The sequence below is a fragment of the Ambystoma mexicanum genome, chromosome 2q, assembly GCF_040938575.1.
Source record: "Ambystoma mexicanum isolate Mex_15411 chromosome 2q, UKY_AmexF1_1, whole genome shotgun sequence".
Lineage (NCBI taxonomy): Eukaryota > Metazoa > Chordata > Amphibia > Caudata > Ambystomatidae > Ambystoma > Ambystoma mexicanum.
In genome coordinates this window covers 168,344,828-168,368,927 of record NC_090924.1, presented here as the reverse complement: position 1 = coordinate 168,368,927, position 24,100 = coordinate 168,344,828, and positions in this window count along the sequence as shown.

Sequence of the window (24,100 nt, the reverse complement as noted above, 5' to 3'; positions counted from 1 at the left end):
AGTGGGAAATGTGAGCAAAGGTTTGCATATATACATATTTCGACATCACAGGATTAATATAGCTTAAATCTAGTTACTAAGTAGCAGAGCACTGTACAACATAGGGTGGTGAATACTGGGAGAGAACATAGAGGCGAGACATGGGATGGGAGAAATATTAACAGGGTTGATCCCCTATGGCTATGTGCACAAATCTACAGAGATCTATGGGGAACCTGTACACAAGTACAAATTCTGGCAAGGGATTTCCAGCCTTTCAATACTGGGTTGAAATGGAGCAATTTATGAGCAAAGTTTTTGCAAAAAATTCTGCAAAATATATAATTTACAAGTAATTATCTTAATACATGAACAATTCCAATATGTCGGAGAGTTGCACGTGCAAGCCAAACATGGCCCATTGGTCATGCACCAGAGTAACATTATCCCTGCAAGGAGAGGCATCGATCCTGTGAGCTGTTGATACTGCCTCCTTCATAAAGGTGAGCAGGGTGGCATGTCGCCATCCATTCTGAATAATTTGCCCCTCGTTACAAGCATACTCTTTGCTCAAAATGTTAATTTAAAGACTCATATGTTGTCTCATGTGCGCACGCGACAAGTCACCACTATGAAACTGTTTTCTAAAAAGGAGGTAAACTAAATGCTGCAATCCAAATGCTGTTACAGAGCCATCCTTTAAAAAGTGATAATTATTTGATGAAAAACAAATGCTCTCTTACAGATGGTGCAGTTGTGAAGGGCACAGTGCATCTCATGGCTGAGTCTGTTGTAAGCAATTTTAAAAACTGTCCTAAATGTATGTCTGCCATGTCGGGTGTGCAATCACTATGGCTAAAAAGGTATCTGCACTATCAGCCAATGTGATTGTCTGCCTCTGTGAATCTGACTTTTTCAGATGAACTTCCTGAAATCAAAAAGTGCTGTTGCTCTTTCAAGTTTTACACTAGATTTACACCAGATTACTGAGCACTGGTGGACTGCATGCAGGTTAAGCCTTCACATTGAATGCCCCGATTAGTTCCCTACTCCTGATATGCTTAACAATTTTTAGGAAACAACATCTAATAAAGAAGAATGAAATAAACATGTTTTTGAAGTTATTGATATATTAATATCACAGTAAATGCATACAGTATTCCTTTTTTATATGAAGAGCAAATAAACTGGCCAAAAATATCTTGATCGAAATTCTCATAATCATGGATATCACCACCCTAGTAGTTCCCGCCTATTGGCCATCAACAACAAGTAGCTCTTGCCAACAAAAAGGTTGGAGACCCCTGGTCTAAGGTGACCTGTAATGGTCTTATTTAATTGGACCTGGAGGATAGTGCTTCATCAAGAAACTCATAGGCACCTACAGATGACTGTGAAATACCATGGATGGGTGCCTTACATGGGATAATGAGATGTAATGACAGCTACAACACTGGGACAATAAGAGGGGATGGCACTAATGTATGGTTACAAAAGTACATATTACAGGAGTAGCAATTTGGGTTATGTACATGTATTACAAAATTATCATCTTCTGTGTTTGATGCAATGCACAAGTGAATGGGCTGGATGGGGGATGACACCACATACAGCTCTACAGCGTCTTCCAGGGAACAGAGGTGACATTCCTGGGCAGACTTGCAGCCAGGTAGAGTGACAGTGAACTTAATGTCATAGGGGAGGACATTCCAGTGATGGTGAGCTAGTTAGGTGAAGAAGAGAAAGTGAGTGGAGGCCCAGAGAGGACTCGGACAGAGAGTTTGGTGGGCTTTTGAGATCTCAGAGGGTGGGGTGAGTATTGAGAAGCTAGCACATTCTATTTTATGTTACATGTTATGTTATGTTATTAATATATGGGATATATACTGCACTCCACTGCCATTTGAATGGTGTATTGGCCTGCTAACTGATTGGAAAGAGATGTAGAATGGGTTTGGTAAGTGGATAATGAGGAGAAATTCAAAGCAGTTTTGCTGTTGCATTGATGCCTGAAGTTGGGAAGTACCCAGGTACAGTGTGTGGGTCTTCCTTCTAGGTAGTCTTTGTCAAGAGAACTTAAGGTATCAAGGATGCATTAATGAAGACAGTGATATATTAGTTGGTTGGAGAAGTGTAGCATTATGATGTTTGATGTCCTTCAGTAGGGGTATTCAATTGTCATTGATGATTGGCTTAGATGCTAGGGGTATTGCGTTGGATAGAACTTGCATGTGTTAGTGAATGGATCGATTTGTAATTAAGAAGAAGGAATTTTAGGAAGGATTAAACGTGAAGAGGTGGGGGAGGTTTGGGGAGATTTAAGAAAGTGCATGTACCCACAATGAAGTACTTTATTCAGTGGAGTAAAAGAGTGTGTTGTACATCGTGCGGGTATGTTATTCTTTAGATTATTGAAATACCGTTTTCTGTTGTGATTATCCAACATTGAGAAGAATTATGTGAACGAGTATTTTAAGTAGTGCCCTAGTTGGATGCAGGTAAAGACCTTATGGGAAGTTGAGCCTCAGGGAGGAGGACAGGCTGTGAGATTGGATGGGACTTGAGTGGCTGCCATTTGAATTAATTTGGTTTCATTACATAACATTTCTGAAAAAACGTTCTTATTCCTAGTGTGTTCTGCTTGGAGTATGAAGATTTTTACAAAAAAGAAATTAAAATTGCCATCCACACACAATCAGTTGCCATGTTGACGACTGTGCATGCCATCACTTGGGCTTAATACTTTAAAGGCAGAGGTCACTGTGATTATCTCAAATTATTTCCATGCTGTGATCCAAACTCCAAAAGACACTAAATTACACATACATTTCTGCAACTGTGTCAGGCACTTATACTGCAAAACTTCAGTAAAAATAGATACTTATAAATGCTTTTATAAACAGACCCGCTCGGCCAAATATATTGTCTCCTTTATTCCCTCTTTGTTCTTTATTCCCTTCGCTCATACAAATTCCTCGCTTTTATTACTTTTATTTTATGAGTCAAATGCAATTATTTAAAATTAATTTACTGAAATGTTCTTTATTGTCACTTATCAACATTTTATGCATACCTACTAGGATCCTTTCATACATATTAATCTGTCACAATTGGAATCTGTGAATCTTTCTGGGATGCACATTTCGGGTGATAAATGCCAATTGTCATGGAGCCCATTACTTCACAAGCTCACCTCAGCATTGAGAAAGCCCCAGTGTCGAAACACGTTTTGGCTGTAGGAATAAACTATTTGTGACATCATAAATTGAAGAATTAATTTTTATTGGATTTAAATTGTGATCTTTTGGTAAACTCAGCACGGCTTTTTAAGGGTATCCTGGTTGATGGGAAATAAGGTACTGTATGGCCCGGCTCTGGCAATTTACAGTTGACAGAATGAAGGAATCATATTTGTACCAGGAGAAGTGTTCTCAGCAGATCATGTGGCTGGATTCATGAGCGTGAACTGCCAGTGTGCAGTGTACTTAAATCAGCTATCTGAGCTCCTTCATTGGCAATGCCATGTTTTTTCTTCACTGCCTCCAGCCACGCTGTTCCCTCCGTCGCCCCTACCACAACCCCCAAGACATCTGCCACTCAATCTCACAACCTCTTCCCTCCCTACCAACTTGCCTTCTGGACCAGAGCTTTCTGCTCCAGTCGCAGCACTCCATACCCGTCCTCGGCACAGGCAATAGAAATAGAAAAGAGACTCTGCCACTTTTCTATTTACTATGCGCTGGCCATCTTGTTTTTATTTTTTATCTCCAGAGATTGTGATATGATCTGATATGATATTTTATTTGTATAGCACTCATACACAAGTATTTCAGAGCACGACTAGGCAAGGGAGGGGAACAAGGGAGAACACAGCACAACATAAAAACGATCTTACTAGGCCCAGTGACATTGGTAACGCGCAAGTGCATGGGAAAGGGAAAAGGGAAAAAGTGCATGGAAGGGGGAGAGTGGAAAGTGCAGAAGCCGAGGAGTGCAGATAAATAAAATAAAAAGAAAATTGAGGCAAACTGTGGTAGTGCAGCCAGCAAGTGGCAAGTGCTGTGTTTAAGGCAGCAGACTGGGTAAGTTTGAATAAGTGCAGAAAAAGAAGAAAAATGGGGGTGGGGGCTGTATGGGTACAGATACAGTCCCCGGTGCAAGGGTTGGCCAGGAGGCAGTGCAGGAAGGTGGCAGGGTGAGCAGGTACCTGGGCCCAGGGGACAGAGGGTGGCCAGGTGCACAGTGCCAAGAGAGCAGATCAACAGGGGAGAAGGGGAGCAAAGGCAGAAGCAAAGAGGAAGTAGGAATTAGGGTTGTGCTTGTGCAATACGTGCAGAGATAGTCATCTGTGAAAAAAATAAAGTAAAACTATTGTAAAGGCCCATCCCCGTTTTAGCACGTGCAATACATTAAAATAGACACACCTCAACGGGGAATGAGACTAAGAGGACAGGCTGCGAGATTTACAGGGTAATTCATAGAAATTCGCACAAAAGTGGCGCACACGACTGGCGCACAGCATGCCCGTGCGAATTTCTGCGCCAGCCGCGTGCGCTAAAATGGATTTCCGTGCACAGCGTATTCATGGATTTTCGCATCCAAAACCAGCCTTGGCGCAGCGTGGCGCAGCGACCCTGCTGCAGCGCCAGTTACGCCCCCAAGAACGCCCTCGCGCAAGGAAAAGCCTTCAAAATCCCCAAATAATCGCAAAGGGCTGCGCTAACCCTGGACCAGTTCACAGGGCTGACAAACAGCAAACGCCAAGCGGGGAACGTGTATTTCAGTGGTTCGCGGGAAGTTCCACACGCGATTGTCCTGTGTACGTGTGCATCAGGGGTGCGCAGGAAGTTCCACACGCAAAATCAGCAGGGTACATGTATTTCAGGGGTGCGCGGGAAGTTCCACACGCGATTTCAGCAGGGTACGTGCAGTTCAGGGGTGCGCAGGAAGTTCCACACGCGATTCCATCAGGGTACGTGTATTTCAGAGGTGCGCGGGAAGTTCCACACGCGATTGGCCCCGTGCAAACAGGGTACGTGTATTTCAGGGGTGCGCGGGAAGTTCCACACGTGATTTCAGCAGGGTACATGTAGTTCAGGGGTGCGCGGGAAGTTCCACACGCGATTCCATCAGGGTACGTGTATTTCAGGGGTGCGTGGGAAGTTCCACACGCGATTCCATCAGGGTATGTGTATTTCAGGGGTGCGCGGGAAGTTCCACACGCGATTGGCCTGTGTACGTGTGCATCAGGGGTGCGCAGGAAGTTCCACACGCAAAATCAGCAGGGTACATGTATTTCAGGGGTGCGCGGGAAGTTCCACACGCGATTTCAGCAGAGTACGTGTTTTTCAGGGGTGCGCGGGAAGTTCCACACGCGATTCCATCAGGGTATGTGTATTTCAGGGGTGCGCGGGAAGTTCCACACGCGATTGGCCCCGTGCGAGCAGGGTACGTGGATTTCAGGGGTGTGCGGGAAGTTCCACACGCGATTTCAGCAGGGTACGTGCAGTTCAGGGGTGCGCGGGAAGTTCCACACGCGACTACACGTGAATTCGCTCTACAACCTCCACGGTCCCTGCAGGCAGCCCACACCACGGGGGACTACCCTGCACCCCTGCTCATGTCCCGCAGGCAGCCCATCCACCATGGGCATGCCCCCCAGCCAACGCACATGTCACCTTGCACTACTGATCAACAATGCATGTCTCCCACCACCCCCATCCCCCAGAAGTGCAGGGGCAACCTCCACCAGGCCCCCACCCATGTCTACCACCACCCCCACCCCCCAGCCACCAGGGGCAGCCTCCACCAGGCCCCCACTCATGTCTCCCACCACCCCCACCCACCAGCAGTGCAGGGGCAGCCTCCACCAGGCCCCCACCCATGTCTACCACCACCCCCACCCCCCAGCCACCAGGGGCAGCCTCCACCAGGCCCCCACTCATGTCTTCCACCACCCCCACCCCCCAGCAGTGCAGGGGCAGACTCCACTAGGCCCCCACTCATGTCCCCCTGCACCCCCATCCCCCAGCAGGGCAGGGGCAGCCTCCACCAGGCCCCCACTCATGTCCCCCTGCACCCCCACCCCTCAGCAGTGCAGGGGCAGCCTCCACCAGGCCCCCACTCATGTCTCCCACCACACCCACCCCCCAGCAGTGCTGGGGCAGCCTCCACCAGGCCCCCACTCATGTCCCCCTGCACCCCCACCCCCCAGCAGTGCAGGGGCAGCCTCCACCAGGCCCCCACTCATGTCCCCCTGCACCCCCACCCCCCAGCAGTGCAGGGGCAGCCTCCACCAGGCCCCCACCCATGTCTACCACCACCCCCTACCCCCTAGCAGTCAGGGGCATCCTCCACCAGGCCCCCACCCATGTCTACCACCACCCCCACCCCCCAGCCACCAGGGGTAGCCTCCACCAGGCCCCCACTCATGTCTCCCACCACTCCCACCCCCAGCAGTGCAGGGGCAGCCTCCACCAGGCCCCCACTCATGTCCCCCTGCACCCCCACCCCCCAGCAGTGCGGGGACAGCCTCCACCAGGCCCCCACTCATGTCTCCCACCACCCCCACCCCTCAGCACTGTGGGACACTTGCCAGCAGGCCCCCACTCATGTCCAACTCATGTACCCCTGCACCCCCACCCCCCAGCACTGTGGGGCACCTGCCAGCAGGCCCCCACTCATGTCCAACTCATGTACCCCTGCACCCCCACCCCCCAGCACTGTGGGGCACCTGCCAGCAGGCCCCCACTCATGTCCAACTCATGTCCCCCTGCACCCCCACCCCCCAGCACTGTGGGGCACCTTCCAGCAGGCCCCCACCCATGTCCAACTCATGTTCCCCAGCCAACATGTCATCGCAATCTAGTTCCCTGGTCCCTATGGTCAGCCTCCAAATGCAAAACACCCACCCGAGTATTGCATCCACCCACTCATAATTGGCAATTACATGACAGAACACCAATTGCAAGTTCCGAAACAAACACTTTCCCTCACATACATCCAATGGGTGTCAGTGAATCTCAAAAGCCATATCATGATATGCATTAAACCAATGAGATGATACTACACATTGAAGTTTGATAAAAAAAATATGTATTGAAGGAAACATAAATAGAATCAAAAATAAAGAAACAGAAATGGGAATGTACAAAAATGAAAAGAAGCATGTCCGTGAAAAAAAGCAAAATCAAAAATCAAAATCCAAAGTAATGGTGTCCAAAGTCACTGTCCAGAAAACAAAATCCAATGGGAAATAAAATAGAAAGCCATTGCTCCATGGTTAAAATGTGAAAGAAAAATACAATCCAACAGTGAACTATGTACATACGAACAAGCCAGGGTCCATTATCCCAACAAAAGAAAGGAAACCTCTCTAACTACACTGACTAATAAAATAAACTATATACAAAAATGTGGTCAATGTCCGAAAGGTCCAAAATAAATCCTAAAAAAAAATGAAACCTAACACTACCTACATAACTATGTACAAGGGAAGCGGGCTAGTTTGACGGCTCACTTGTGGATGTCCCGGGCCAGGGCATCATCGAACTCCTGCTCAATGTCCCGGAGGCGGTCCTCCTCCATGGCCCCGAGGGTCCGCAGGGCCGTTGACGTGTCCACCTCCAAACCCCTGCGGATTGCCTCGAGGCACTCAGCCCGCCTCAGGGCCCTCCGCATGGAGTTCTCCGCCCTGACCATTGTGAGCCGTGCCTCTTCCGCCCGCTGCCGCTCTGCATCTATGGCGTGGCCCAACCGCTGCCACACGGAAGACACTCTCTGTCCTGGGTCCTCCTGCTCTCCGGCCGATGCCTGCCCCTCCGATGTTGAAGGCCCCGAGCCTTCATGGCTCCCACCACGTTGCTGCTGCTGCTGTGCCTCTGCCCGTGCACTGTCTCCTGCTGCCTGCACATCCTCTGCCGGCTGGGGTGCAGTCGTTGATGTGGCCACCCCTGCTGGACGTCCGACTCCCGACTATGGCAGGGATCCCTCCTCCACCAGCCTGGCCGCACCGTCAGAGGCAGCTCCACAGGGCACCCCGGTGACTGATGGGTGGGACGATGGCACGGAGGACGACTGGCGCATAGGGGGTTCAGTTTAGGAGGGGTTTGGAGCAAGCCCCATCATAAGGAGGAATCCGGCCTGGGTGACCTGTCCCAGCAGGCTGACGTGGTCAACGAGCCATTTGAGATGACGTGCAGTCACCTCGCATGGCCCGTTGACGCAACGCCACACCACTCAGAACAGGCTCAACCCGGACCCGGATAGCCACGTCCGCAGGCAGAGGAAGGCCAGTTGTCGTGAGCTCATCCCCTGCCTGAAAACGGGTCTGGACGTAGGCATCCCTGCTGGTGCAAGATGATGCAGGGACAGGATCAGGGGCAGGATTGCACACAGGCACCTCCGCGGCGGCCTGTGCTTCCTCCTGTCCCTGGTCCTGCACTGCACCACTAGCACCAGTGGGATCCCCACCTCCAGACCCCGTCTCTGTTGCTTGCACGGCCTCCTCCTCCACCAAACCCCCCACCAACCTGGATGACTCCGTGCCATCTTCCCCCATTTGGGCCCTGTGGGGTCCCAGCTGCCCCTTCTGCTGCTGAGGAGTCCAACTCCAACCTCCGCCTCTTGGACCTCCCCCCGGCAGCTGCGGCCTGGGACACTGCACCGGACTCCTCACTCCCCGACGAGATGACAACATGGGAGGGGAGCCGGGCCTTGCATCTCCGTCTGGCGGTGGGATCCCCGCCGCTGTGCTCCACAGCACCTTCTCCGCCCTCTTCATCAGTTGACGCTGCAGACAGGGAGAAATAAAACACAGGCATCAGGGCACTATACAATGGACACATACACACATGACAGTTGTACATGAGTGGCATTGGCAAACCTCAGACATGTCATCACAATCCCCAACACACATGTCATTTCAACTCGCACACATGAGCCATACCACAGCCATATCGCAACTGCCAGCACCATTCATACACATACAACAGCATGAGCAGGCAAAGGTGAGCCAGACATCACATGCAACACAGGAAGTACACCACACATGTACACACACCACCACACTTGCATGCATGTGTACACTCTGCCAAGTGTCGCAGTGTTCAGATGGGCATCCATGTCACATCTGCCCATCAGGCTTCCACATACCGCTGTCACATGCATCCATGTTGCATCACTGTTGCACCCTTGTCAAATACACACACATGCACATGTACACAGTGCTGATACATGCAGCTGAAAACAACATACATGCGTGACATCACGGACATGTCTACTTACATACACATTCATCCAAACATGTGTGCCCACACAACTGCATTTGGCATGCAAGCCTACATACACAAGCACCATCCATGACTCACACATTCCAGCCCTCGCATGTGTTAGCCCCACGGCCCTGTACACCCCCACCCATACTCGACCCCATACAAACAGATGTGCAACCTGCACACTACTGAAAAATCACCACATGCACAGCCCACAATCAGGATGCATGTACACTTACCGCTCGACTCCAGACGGGTTTGCCTCTCAAGGACCTGGACGTGGAGCGCTGGGGATATGCGTTCCAGAACCCTCATCTGTTCTTCCGACAAGTGGCCCCGGCGCCCCTTGGCATCCGCTGCCTTCAAGAGGCGCCGGGCCTTGTTCAGGGTCCTGGACCTGAAGTCCTCCCAGCGCTTCTTGACATGTTGGAAGTCGCGGACTGCCACCCCCTCCGTGTTGATGGCAGTCACGATGTCAGTCCAGATCCGAGTCTGTCCTTCCTTGTCGGCGCTGGAACCTCCGAAGAGGGCATCATACTGCCCCAGGACTTGCTCCACCAGGACACCAACTACGGTGGCACTGAAGCTGGTGCCCCTCTGCCTCTCTGGCCGGAGGTTGTCAGTGGTCTCAGATGGTGTTTGCCCCGACATGACAACCCCAGAGGCAGGAGTGGGTGGGCAACTGGGTCCTGGGGCTGGGCTGTGGAGCGATGGAATCCCAGTCGGGAGTCTTCGGTTCCAGCAGGGGTGGTCACAGCAACAGCACCCCTGGCTGATGTGCAGGCAGCAAATGGCAGGGCACGTGGACAGCAGGCAGTCAGGCAGCAGCAGATGCAGGTGGGAGCGTGCTCGGGGCTCTGGGGGCAGTAGTTCGGCCTTCTGGGCAGGAGCGTGGTCTCCCGTGTGCTTACGCGTGGCCAGCTTGATACGGAGTGATTTGGCACGTGAAAATCCTGCACGTCTGCGTGTAAATCGAGGAAAGGCCCTTAGCGCGTATGCACGTCAGCACGCATATGCGATTTCATTGGACCAAAGGCCCTTAGCGCGTGAGCACGTCTGTGACATGAGGCGCGCGGGTGTTTCCCTCATTACACATGATGACAGAGCACACTTCCACCAATCGCGTGTGGAACTTCCTGCGCACCCCAGAAATATACGTACCCAGGCCAATCGCGTGTACGCTCACTTCCCTCCTATTACACGCGATGACGCTGGGATGTGCAGTTTTACCACGTGTGCTCGCATATGCGATTTCATTGGCCCAAAGGCCACCATGCGCAGCTGTGACGTCACGCGCATGGCCATAGAGAATGGCGTGTGTAAAAATGAAGAGATACATGTCCGAGTGTCAAAGCGCGTAATTGGTGGAAATGGCCTCATTGCGTATGCGCGTCTGTGACGTGTGTATAAAAGGTACGCGTACAGCGCCATTTCCTTGTACGTGCTTTTCATGGAGAGCGAGTGGGTGAAATCTGTACTTCTTGTCGGTTCACGCGCGAGTTACTTCACGGCGTTTCCAGTTCGTACTCCCTGTTACCTCTGACAGCTTTTTCTCTTTTCCTCTTTTTCCTGGGCCTGTTTCCTCAAACAGCTTCCCTACTACTGTTGTCCTGTTCCTCAGACAGCGTACAATTCTTCTTTTGGCGGGGGTGTTGCCAACGCGCACGCGCGCATATTTTTCACGCTTTTGTTCCTGGCGGACGGTGAGTCACGCACGTATCTAACATCTGTGCTTGCCCCGTGTGTCGCGTACCCCTTCAGAGGTCATTCTAGGCTGCGTGTGACACGCATACGTTCATTCTGTGTTCCTGGGTGCCACAGCGTAGTGCAGGTTTATTTTTCCACGCACGTAGTCTAGGAGGGGTTGCGTGCACCCTACTTCGCTTTTTTGGGGTGCCTGTGCGATGCGTGACCCGTCATCTTTCCCCAGGGGTGACATACAGCCTTGCTAGGGCACTAGGGTACGATTACCATCTGGTACCCAACCCCTTTGACCCCCAATTGCCCAGGACAATAGTTCACATCGACTCCCATACGCACAATAACATCAGTGCCATGACTGGGAGGCGAACAAGCCGTAAGGGTGGCAAAGGTGGCCGAGCCCCAAGTGGTGGCCATGGTGGATCCGGTAGGGGACGTGGCCGTGACTTGCAGGGTGCCCCTAGCCCCCCATGTGTGGAGGAGCAGTCAGGGACACCCATGCCCCCCCCCCGGTTGAGGTTACAGTGGCTGACACTATCCATGCTCAGCCCTTGTTGGACCAGCCCACTGTGGAACCAGACTTGGCACAGGGTGACTCCATGGCTGACTTCCAGGTCAGCAGGTCTAGGCCACGTGCGCCGGTGAACGTTGGTGTCATCAGGCCACGTGGATCAATGGCAGCTAGGTCATCTGCTGCCCCGCGTAGGCAGGCTGGGGAGGCTGCAGGGGCAGCTGCGGCTCCATCCACCCCACCTCTCACACACCCATCCAGGACAGGTTCGGTCCAAGTCCATCATGCTGACATTCCCCCTGACACCATCACACTTATGATAATGCCTGCACCAACTCCCATGCTGAGTGTGCAATCCCACACTCCTGCCCCTAGTGTCCAGAGCGGCGCAGGACACTCCGGATCCCCACCACCTTCCAAGCGGAAGAGGAAGAGTGCTCGTCCAGTAGAGGCTGATGCCCCAGACACGCCTACACAGTCCGGCCCGTCAAGGAAGCCTAGCTTCAATGAGGCCGAACTGAATGCACTTGTAGAGTATGTGTCCGCACATGACCGCGAAATGATGATTGTTGCAGGATCCAAGACCACACCTGCACAACGTCAGGCACAATGGCAGACCATTGCGGACATCATAAGTGCCCTTGGAATCGTGAGGCGCACAGATAATGAATGCTACAAGCGCTGGAATGACCTGAAGCGCAGGGCAAAGAATAAGCTGGCCTCAAGTCATGCCGCAACTCTAGTGACTGGAGGTGGGTCTCCAGCAGACGACATAGAACTCACTCCACATGAGCAGGTTGCTGGGACCTACGCCACTGAGGAACAGATCCAAGGCGTGGGAGAAGTGGCAGATTACGAGGCATTGTCCGGTGAGTGCACATGCATGTGTGTGTCATCCATGTGCATGGTGTGTGTGGGAGGGCTTCTGTTTGGGTGCCAGGGGAGGGTGTGTGTGCCTGGGTGGTTCAGCTCACCCATGTGCCTCTTTCTAAACATTATTGGCAACAGCATTTGGGTATAGCAGCATCCCTTCTGCCAACATTAGACATCCAGCCCAACACCACGCCAGTTGCCCTTGGAGTGTCATCTTGCCACTACACTGTTGCTTATTTACCTCTGTTTATTCAGGCAGATTGTTTGCATACCACCACTTTTACTCGGGATTTCTCAGTCCTATTGTCACATGTCTGTCATGGCTATAGTACAGTGGACTGGCTCAGTTTTGTGGACATGATTAGTTTGGACATGTCCCTGTGCTATAGGACCATTTTTGACTGGCAGCTGCATGTTAAACATTTGAACCATTACAATGAAAATAATCAATCATATGAACAAACTGGACTGAATGAACAATTGGTGACCTCCTCTCCCTCTTCACTTCATGGCTAGGGTACATGCCATCTGTGTGATGGCATGTGTATTTGACCTGCCTATCACTGGCCAATGTGTGATGCCACTGCTAGCCAGCATGCAGCAAATGTGTTCATCTTCCATCTTGGTGTCATCAATGTGTGCCATCTGCCTCCCCATCACACGCAGTGACGGTGCATGCATGGGAGTGTTTTAGTCATGTGGGAGATGTCAATCAAGTACTGTTTCTGTAGCCTCTCAGCCCTCATTGTGTGCCATAGTGCTAATGCCTGTTTCCATTTGTTTTCTTTTATGTCTTTGCAGGGGAAGACGCACCTGATACTGCTGGGGTTGTGGAGATGGTGCAGACCCAGGAGAGGTCTGAGGGCCAACCGACCACCAGTGAGGGACGTGGTGTGGTGGTGGGTGAGAACCCACAACTGCTGCAGGTCGTGCTCTCAAGGGGTGTCTTTGGCTGCACCTCCCCCGAGCTGTACTCAGGTGTTGATTCGGATGATGAGACCTACGTGCCGTCGCAGGTGAGTGTTGCTGGGAGGGATTCTGTTCTGTCTGACCCACCTGCACCAGGGTTAAAACCCTCAATGGGGATGTCAGTGTTGGCAGGTACGCCTTTGGTGGTTACGGATGCAGGGTCACACTCTGCAACATCTGATCCTGTTCCTGGGCCAGCAGATCAGAGGGGGAATGCAGTCCTGCAGCCTCAGGCAGTGCCGGCACAGCAAGGCGCAGTTCGCCTTGCCCCAGACAGGTGTGGTGCCCGCCGACGTGGTGGCCGTACGCCACCTGGCAATACCGCATGGGAGCAATCCATTTACGGTATGGCAACCCAACAGGCAGCATCATCAGAGATGATGGCTCAGGCCATGGATAGGGTGACCACTTCCATTGTCCCCCCCGAAAGGCTGATGGAGCGAATACAGCAGGCAACCGACTCCATCTGCTAGTCACACAGGGAGGACATGTTGGCGTCCGACAGTGACAGGCAGGCGGCACTGGCGACTCTGCAGGAAGCCATCTCCATAGAGTCCCAGGGCCACAGGGAAGCCCTGAGGCTGGAACTCCTTCACCTCAGGATGACTCTTGTTGAGCTTGAGGCTTCAACAAACCGAAGCACAGAACAGCAGCTGGAGCGTCACACCCGTATGCTCTCAGCTGAGATGCAGGCAACTAGGGCGGAGGTCCGGGCATCCCGTGAGTTGTTGCATGGGGACCTCCGCACACTCATCCTCCAGAACGAGACCTACCACACCCGCATGCTTGCAGCCATGGAGGAACAGACTAGGGCTTTGCGTGGGCTGCCTCCCATAATGCCACCACCTCTGGATGCAGCTGCAGAGGGTGAGAATAGCGACAGCAGTGATACTCCCACGATAGGGTAGCCGTGTAGGCCATGAGCCCATGGAGGTGTTTTTTTTTTCGCAAGATCCACACAGGTGGGTTTTGGTGTGCACCCTGTCCTCGGACCTCCTGGGTGGCCACCCCAACCCCCCCCCCCCCCGGGCCCATTAATGGCCATTTTTTTTTTATTTTTATTTTTATTTTTTTTCGGGACAGTGTGTTGCCTTGTGTGGCTCCCGTGGGCATACGCTGCACTGTGGCTGGGCACATGCAGGCTTGTCATGGATTTGGTTCAGATGCTTGGGTTTTTGTCACACACACCCCTCCTGCTTCCCGTTTCCATGGGCTTGCAAAGGGTGTGCCCAAGTGACATTGACGTACATGGTGACATTGGACTCCCATGAGCTGTGGGCAGTCTGTAGTCAATACTGTGTATACATTCATAGTGCATATTGTTGTTGTATTGTACACTGCGTGGTGCATTGATATGTGCCTCTGCATCCATCTCATCCTCCATATTTGCAGGTCCATTCCTCATGTCTTCACAATGCGGTCCACCTTGGAACTGGAGTCCATGTTGTAAGCAGTGCACCTACACTCTTGCGTGGCGCTAACACTGTATACTTGCAGGTGTTCGGAGGGCTGTCATCATCCGGTGGTGAGGCTAGCTAATTTTTAAGTCTGTAATGTCATGTTTAAGGTAGGTTGGAGGTTGTGTAGGTGATTGGTATTCTTGGTAAGTATTTGGTAATGTGAGTTGTAGGTCCTGCATTACTGTGAGCATTTCATATGTGGACATGTTTCCATTAGGGACACTGTAGCTGCTGACACTTGGGGCATGTTGTGGGGATTCATTTCTTTCCTCTCACATTGCATGACATGCCATGGTGTGTTGTGTGGCCGTGCCGGGGAGGGGGTGGGTGACATGTCACTGTTTTCATGTAGTATTTTGCAAGTGGGTATTCATTTCTGCAGCATGGAAGTGTCTTTTCATGACACTGCATTGGTGGTGTTTGTGTAGGTAGGGATGCACACATTGTGACACTTCCACATGAACAATCTCAGGCTGCTATGGTTCTGACAGTTGACAGTCCCTTTGTTCGTCTTAATTGTCAGGTCGAGTCATCATTGCTTATCAGATGGTATGTGCCAGGCCTGTGTGCACTCCACTGGGGTGTGATTTCTATGTGAAGTAATTAGCCACCAGCTGCGTACGGGCTGCCTCACCCCGTGCCCTCTCCCCTCCCATGCGCAGCGGGCGTGCATGTGGTTGGGGATGTGGGGGCACCACCATGTCCACGGCCAGGCCCCGGCATGTTGCAACATTGTGGAGGACACATGCTGCCACTATGATCCTGCACACTACTGGGGGCGCATATAACAGCTGCCGCCAGAACGGTCAAGGGAGCGAAAGTGTGACTTGAGCACTCCGAATGTGCGCTCCACTATGCCCCGGGTTGCAATATGGGCTGTGTTGTATCTTACCTCTGGAGGCGTGATGGGGTTCCGAATTGGCGTCATCATGTGGGTGCTCAGAGGGTAGGCACTGTCCCCTGGTGAGGAGGTGATGGGTATCATTAGTGGGGTAGTGACATAACTCTGCATCTGACATGCATGCATGTGCAGTGGCATTCATACTCACCAAGCAGCCATGTATCGCCATGCCGCCCAGCTTCTAGGTCCCGGCTTAGGGTAGACATTCGGTAAATGAAGCTGTCGTGGGTGGACCCTGGATAGTTGGCATATACTGAGGTGATGATTCCCTTAGCATTACATACTACCTGCATGTTGATGGAATGCCAGTGCTTGCGGTTCCTATAGATGTGCTCAGATGCCCTGGGGGGACGTAGTGCCACATGGATGCAGTCAATGGCACCTAGCACTTTTGGAAATTGTGCCACACCGTAGAAATCGAGGGTGGCAGCCTGCCTTTCTGCAGGTGTCCTGGGCAGATATATGTGCCTACGGACTGATGGGCGTGCAGTGATGATGTTCAAGACCTGGTGTAGGCAGCGTGACTGCGTGGCCTGTGACACCCCACCCACTATGGCACTTGTCCACTGAAATGATCCGGTGGCCAAGAAGTGCAGTACATTGAGGACCTTCTCCAGGGGGCTGAGTGCTTGGGAGCACAGGGTGGGTGATGTGAGGTCATCCTCCCACTCACTGACCAGGTCCAGTATTATGTGTGGGGGAAACCTCTACCTCCCATACACCTGGTCATCAGGCATCCCAAAAACGGCTGCTTCTGGGAGTGAAAATTCGGGCCCTCACTATCCTCCTCCTCCTTTGGTAACCCACGGCCACTGCTGCTAGGAATGCTATATTCATCCTGGCGTATGAGCTTGTTTGTTGTTTGCGCGCACTTTTATGCTGCGCGGGTCAACGTACGCCTGCTTCATGCTGGTGTACGTGTCTCAGGATTGGACCATTTTTCGGCACGTCGTAGGCAAACGTGTGAATCTTCCCGTCCACCCCAGGAATACACGTAGCACGCTCTCACAGGCACAGTCGCGGGTAAATATTCCTGCCCACCCCTGCAATACATGTAACCCACTCTCACAGGCCCAATCGCGTGTGGAAGTTCAGGCGCACCCCGAAGTACACGTACCCAGGCCAATCGCGTGTGGGAATTCCCGCGCACCCCGAAATACACGTACAATCGCGTGTGGAACTTCCCGCACACCTCGTAGTACACGTACCCAGTCAAATCGCGTGTGGAAGTTCACGCGCACCCCGAAGTACACGTACCCAGGCCAATCGCGTGTGGGAATTCCCGCGCACCCCGAAATACACGTACAATCGCGTGTGGAACTTCCCGCGCACCCCGTAGTACACGTACCCAGGCAAATCGCGTGTGGAACTTCCTGCGCACCCCGTAGTACACGTACCCAGGCAAATCGCGTGTGGAAGTTCACACGCACCCCGAAGTACACGTACCCAGGCTAATCGCGTGTGGAACTTCCCGCGCACCCCGAGGTACACATACCCAGGCCAATCGCGTGTGGAACTTCCCGCGCACCCCGAGGTACACATACCCAGGCCAATCGCGTGTGGAACTTCCCGCGTACCCCGAAGTACACATACCCAGGCAAATTGCACGGCTGGGGGGGTGAGGGTGGTGGGAGACATGAGTGGGGGCCTGTTGGAGGCTGCCCCTGGTGGCTGGGGGGTGGGGGTGGTGGGAGACATGAGTGGGGGCCTGGTGGAGGCTGCCCCTGGTGGCTGGGGGGTGGGGGTGGTGGGAGACATGAGTGGGGGCCTGGTGGAGGCTGCCCCTGCACTGCTGGGGGGTGGGGGTGGTGGGAGACATGATTGGGGGCCTGGTGGAGGCTGCCCCTGCACTGCTGTGGGGTGGGGGTAATAGGGGACATGAGTGGGGGCCTGGTGGAGGCTGCCCCTGCACTGCTGCGGGGTGGGGGTAATAGGGGACATGAGTAGGGGCCTGGTGGAGGCTGCCCCTGGTGGCTGGGGGGTGGGGGTGGTGGTAGACATGGGTGGGGGCCTAGTGGAGGCTGCCGCTACACTGCTGGGGGGTGGGGGTGGTGGGAGACATGAGTGGGGGCCTGGTGGAGGCTGTCCCTGGTGGCTGGGGGGTGGGGGTGGTGGGAGACATGAGTGGGGGCCTGGTGGAGGCTGCCCCTGCACTGCTGGGGGGTGGGGGTGGTGGGAGACATGAGTGGGGGCCTGGTGGAGGCTGCCCCTGGTGGCTGGGGGGTGGGGGTGGTGGGAGACATGAGTGGGGGCCTGGTGGAGGCTGCCCCTGCACTGCTGGGGGGTGGGGGTGGTGCGAGACATGAGTGGGGGCCTGGTGGAGGCTGCCCCTGGTGGCTGGGGGTTGGGGGTGGTGGGAGACATGCGTGGGGGCCTGGTGGAGGCTGCCCCTGGTGGCTGGGGGGTGAGGCTGGTGGGAGACATGAGTTGGACAGGAGTGGGGGCCTGGTGGAGGCTGCCCCTGGTGGCTGGGGGGTGGGGGTGGTGGGAGACATGAGTGGGGGCCTGGTGGAGGCTGCCCCTGGTGGCTGGGGGGTGGGGGTGGTGGTAGACATGAGTAGGGGCCTGGTGGAGGCTGCCCCTGCACTGCGGAGGGGGTGGGGGTAATAGGGGACATGAGTGGGGGCCTAGTGGAGGCTGCCCCTGGTGGCTGGGGGGTCGGGGTGGTGGGAGACATGAGTGGGGGCCTGGTGGAGGCTGCCCCTGCACTGCTGGGGGGTGGGGGTGGTGGGAGACATGAGTGGGGGCCTGGTGGAGGCTGCCCCTGCACTGCTGGGGGGTGGGGGTGGTGGGAGACATGAGTGGGGGCCTGGTGGAGGCTGCCCCTGGTGGCTGGGGGTGGTGGGAGACATGAGTGGGGGCCTGGTGGAGGCTGCCCCTGCACTTGCGGGGGGTGGGGGTGGTGGGAGACATGAGTGGGGGCCTGGTGGAGGCTGCCCCTGGTGGCTGGGGGGTGGGGGTGGTGGGAGACATGCGTGGGGGCCTGGTGGAGGCTGCCCCTGGTGGCTGGGGGGTGAGGCTGGTGGGAGACATGAGTTGGACGTGAGTGGGGGCCTGGTGGAGGCTGCCCCTGGTGGCCGGGGGATGGGGGTGGTGGGAGACATGAGTGGGGGCCTGGTGGAGGCTGCCCCTGGTGGCTGGGGGGTGGGGGTGGTGGGAGACATGAGTGGGGGCCTGGTGGAGGCTGCCCCTGGTGGCTGGGGGGTGAGGGTGGTGGTAGACATGAGTGGGGGCCTGGTGGAGGCTGCCCCTGGTGGATGGGGGGGGTGGGAGACATGAGTGGGGGCCTGGTGGAGGCTGCCCCTGGTGGCTGGGGGGTGGGGGTGGTGGTAGACATGAGTGGGGGCCTGGTGGAGGCTGCCCCTGCACTGCGGGGGAGTGGGGGTAATAGGGGACATGAGTGGGGGCCTGGTGGAGGCTGCCCCTGGTGGCTGGGGGGTCGAGGTGGTGGGAGACATGAGTGGGGGCCTGGTGGAGGCTGCCCCTGCACTGCTGGGGGGTGGGGGTGGTAGGAGACATGAGTGGGGGCCTGGTGGAGGCTGCCCCTGGTGGCTGGGGGGTGGGGGTGGTGGGAGACATGAGTGGGGGACTGGTGGAGGCTGCCCCTGGTGGCTGGGGGGTGGGGGTGGTGGGAGACATGATTGGGGGCCTGGTGGAGGCTGCCCCTGCACTGCTGGGGCATGGGGGTAGTGGGAGACATGAGTGGGGGCCTGGTGGAGGCTGCCCCTGGTGGCTGGGGGGTGGGGGTGGTGGGAGACATGAGTGGGGGCCTTGTGGAGGCTGCCCATGGTGGCTGGGGGGTGGTGGTGGTGGGAGACATGTGTGGGGGCCTGGTGGAGGCTGCCCCTGCACTGCTGGGGGGTGGGGGTGGTGGGAGACATGACTGAGGGCCTGGTGGAGGCTGCCCCTGGTGGCTGGGGGGTGGGGGTGGTGGGAGACATGAGTGGGGGCCTGGTGGAGGCTGCCCCTGCACTGCTGGGGGGTGGGGGTGGTGGGAGACATGAGTGGGGGCCTGGTGGAGGCTGCCCCTGGTGGCTGGGGGTTGGGGGTGGTGGGAGACATGAGTGGGGGCATGGTGGAGGCTGCCCCTGGTGGCTGTGGGATGGGGTGGTGGGAGACATGAGTGGGGGCCTGGTGGAGGCTGCCCCTGCACTGCTGGGGGGTGGGGGCGGTGGGAGACGTGAGTGGGGGCCTGGTGGAGGCTGCCCCTGGTGGCTGTGGGATGGGGGTGGTGGGAGACATGAGTGGGGGCCTGGTGGAGGCTGCCCCTGGTGGCTGGGGGGTGGGGGTGGTGGGAGACATGAGTGGGGGCCTGGTGGAGGCTGCCCCTGCACTGCTGGGGGGTGGGGGTGGTGGGAGACATGAGTGGGGGCCTGGTGGAGGCTGCCCCTGGTGACTGTGGGATGGGGGTGGTGGGAGACATGAGTGGGGGCCTGGTGGAGGCTGCCCCTGCACTGCTGGGGGGTGGGGGCAATAGGGGACATGAGTGGGGGCCTGGTGGAGGCTGTCCCTGGTGGCTGGGGGGTGGGGGTGGTGGGAGACATGTGTTGGTGATCACTAGTGCAAGGTGACATGTGGGTTGGCTGGTGGGCATGGCCATGGTGGATGGGTTGCCTGTGGGACATGAGCAGGGGTGCAGGGTAGTACCCTGATGTGTGGGCTGCCTGCAGGGGCCGTGGAGGGTGTAGAGGGAACACCTGGGGGGACCCACATGGCCAAATCACGTGTAGCATTCCCCGGCACCACCGAAATACACGTACCTTGCAGAAATCGCGTGTGAATCTTCCGCACACATCGGAATACACGTACCCAGGCCAATCGCGTGTGGAACTTCCCGCGCACCCCCACCTAGCCAGGCCAATCGCGTGTGGAACTTCCCGCGCACCCCCACCTACCCAGGCCAATCGCGTGTGGAACTTCCCGCGCACCCTGAAGTACACGTACCCAGGCTAATCGCGTGTGGAACTTCCCACGCACCCAGGAACACACGCACACGCTATTTTTCACACAGCGGGTGTCCGTGTTTGTCGGGGCCCCTTTGCACCTCATTTGTCCTAGATGGCCACTGTATGGGCCATTCATCATGGCTGTATATGGGTGCTTTTTGTTAGCGCACAGTTTGGCGCACATTTTTTTCAGTCGCAGGGGCGCTACCGCCTGCTTTCTTGTGGCATACTTGTTTGGCCTTGTGCACGTCTTTGACCGTGCGCTGGTTTGCCCTATTCGATTCCATGAATACGGGTTGTAGGCGAGCGTGTGGGTGTTCCGCACACTTGCCTCCTGTACTTCCCCCGTGACGCCCATATTTTCACGCTATGTTCCCCATTCCGAGTGTTACGCCCCGTGCTCCGCCTACTTTTGTGATGTGCGCCGCGTTATGTGCAATTTCGCAGTGGCCGTGGTGCACGCTGTTGGATGATCTGTGCGCCGGCGTGCGCGGCGCACATTTTTAGCGCACATCCAATGTTTTTCTCGCGCACGGACTTCCATGAATCGCTGTGCGCTGGTTTTCCTGCGATTTTCGCACTTGCACTGCGATTTTCGCACTTTTCCTGCGATTCGCACGTTTTGGCACCTCTGCACGGGAATTTTCGGCGCACATTAATTCCATGAATCGACCCCCAAGTCTTTCTTTATAAAGAATTGGCATCCAGTGAACTATGCTGCCTGAGAGCGCTCTGGCAAACAATACACTTACAATTGATTATAAGGGCAGAAAGTGTCATAAATGATGTCAGACATGAATGTTGCAAAGTTCATTATGATTGGACACAAGCTTGTGTTGTATAAGCACGTATTGGTGCTGCTCCTCCGTGGTTGGCTGCTGGGTTGGCGGGAGGATGAGAGTCACAAGGTCCATCTGTCAGTGTCCAGGCGGGGTGAGGGTCAGGTCGCTGTGAGGCAGGGTGGTCGCTAACTAAGCCAACATAATACACTACCATTAAACATGCACTAAACAATAGTCATTACAACTCCTTTGAGCAAATCACCATAAACCTATACATTGTATCCATGTAATCGCACCATTACTTATTGGGATTTATATGGGGTACCAGGTTAAGGGTCTTGACCAGTATGATAACATCAATTGCAGGGTGGGTCTGGACTTATCAAAGAGGCTGGGACAAGTTGACGTTTGTTAATTACAGAAAGCAATATACTGTTACAGAGGTCTGATTTTAACTAAGGTCATGCTGGGGTAGGCTTCATGGCAGGGTCGCGTATCTGGTACATCAAAAGAATACCTTGCAGGGTCACAGGGTTACACTGGCAGTAATTTTCCAACAGCGAGGGTGAGAGGGTACGGGCAGGTTTGTGGAGATGGTTGAGCTACAAGGTCTGGCTCAGGCTGGTTCATCCATGGGGCAGTGATCTCAGAGGAAGAGCAAGAGGTTACATTTGTTTTTGTTGCAATTGCCTCCGGCTCGAGCGTGAGAATGGAGCTTCAAAGCTTTGAGATACAGTGAGAAAGGGGGGGCTATGTGCGTGGTGCACGCGGCACTGCACAGGGGAGAGGAGCCTTTTTGTATTATCGCAGTGAGGGTGTACAAAATGGATGCCAAGTGTCTCTCGCAACAGCCCCGTCTATGCCAATGTCAGCATAAGGCTGATGTTAACATAAGGGCAATGGGGGCATCCCCCACCATTGGAAGAGCAAGTGGTCCAGGCTGTACTGAATGTATGGTGTGGGGCCCAAACAACCCCTCACTCCCAAACATTCCCCCCTTTCGTTACATCTATTCTCATTTCAATAATACTCTGCTTCCGCAACTGCTTCATCCCAAGCAGGTGTTCCTTTTATTGCCATCCAAGCCCTACACGCGCTTTTTAAGCTATGGCCCTTTCTTGCATATTCATCTGGGGTGCATGTCATGTATATTCCTCCATCCCCATCCAGGTCCACCCACACTTCCCTGTACCATTGCAGCTCCCTTGGTTCTTTTGTGGTGGTGTGATATAGATTATCTACCCTGTCCCCATTCTGACGATACACAGCTGTCATGTGATACTTTGGTGGGTTTAGCTCTCCAGTTTGCATCTGTGCATCTATCATAGTGGCCACCATTGTCTGTCGGCCTAGTGTTACCATTGTCATTGTTGAGTTAGGCATTGACTTTGCACAGCATCGGATACCTAGTTGGCACACACAGAAAAATAGTAAAATAAAAACGATGACAGGAACAAAAATGTGTGTTGACCAGGATGATATCCAGTTGAACATATTGTCAAACCAGTTGCTTGGCTCTATTCCTCCTTCTTTTGACATGCTCTCCCCCAGACTGTGCACTGCCGAGATTACATGGGAGTTTGTCCCATTATCTGCATCTTCAGAGGGTACGAATGTACAGCATGCACTCCACATTTTTCGGCAAACACTGCCGTCCATTGCTGTGAGAAGGTCTAGGACGTACCGGTTCTGCATTGTCATAAGGCGCAAGGTGCGAAGTTCCACCTTGATTACATTGAATCCCTCTTCAGTGTCGTTGGCCAGTTGGATCAGCTTCCAGCGGACGATCTGTAACCATTTGGCATTTGTTCGCGCCTGGAGTTAGGAGGGAAGCAAAGAATGTCTGAGGAATTGAAGAGTTTGTACTTTTTTGGGATTTCAGCAAGAAGCGCGGATGATTATCTGGAAATGTAGTTTGATGACTGTTTCTTACGGGAGAGTGTGTCCTTTAGGTCGCTTTCCGACAAGATGTCGTATGTAGGAGGTTCTGTTATTGCTAGTTGGGGCGCTGCCGATGTGTCAGCCGATTGCCCTGCTGCCGATATGCCAGCCAAACCTTTTCCTCCTCGGATATGGCTTTCTGGGATTACCATCAGAGCTGAATGCAGGGTGGTCAGGGCGCAAGTACCTCTCCATGATGCCGGTAGATGCAGGTAGGCTTGTTTGCCTGAGACCCAATACATGTCCATCAATGCAGCTGTACCTTTTTTCATATCCGGAATAATTATTTTTTTTGTTGCACTGCTTGTTGGCACCCAGTTGTACCTTCCCTTCTCAGTGGAAACAAAGCTCATGTGGTATCTCTTTCTGGGTTTTGATAGGTTTTTCTAGCACTGTAACCCAGGTGAGTTTTGCAATGTGCTCGGACCAGACAGGAGCACATGTTTCCTTGACCCATTGAAAGTTTTCTTCAGTTTGTCCCATAAGTGCTTCAGCTTTGCACTCAATCGTTTCATCATGCCACTTGTTTTCTGTGAATCTTGTTCCTTTTATGATGAAAAATGGTTCTTTGATGCAGATTACTCCTTGGCGCCTGCTTGTGCATGTTTTCTCGTTCTGCAGCAGTTCTATTGTAACCGTGTGTGCCTGGAAGGTGCTCCGAATTCTACATAATATGAGATGAATTAAAAACTGGGCGTCTGACAAGGGTACTTCTTGTGGTACTAGAATTTTGGGTGTGCCTGATGCATGCGGTATGAGAGAACA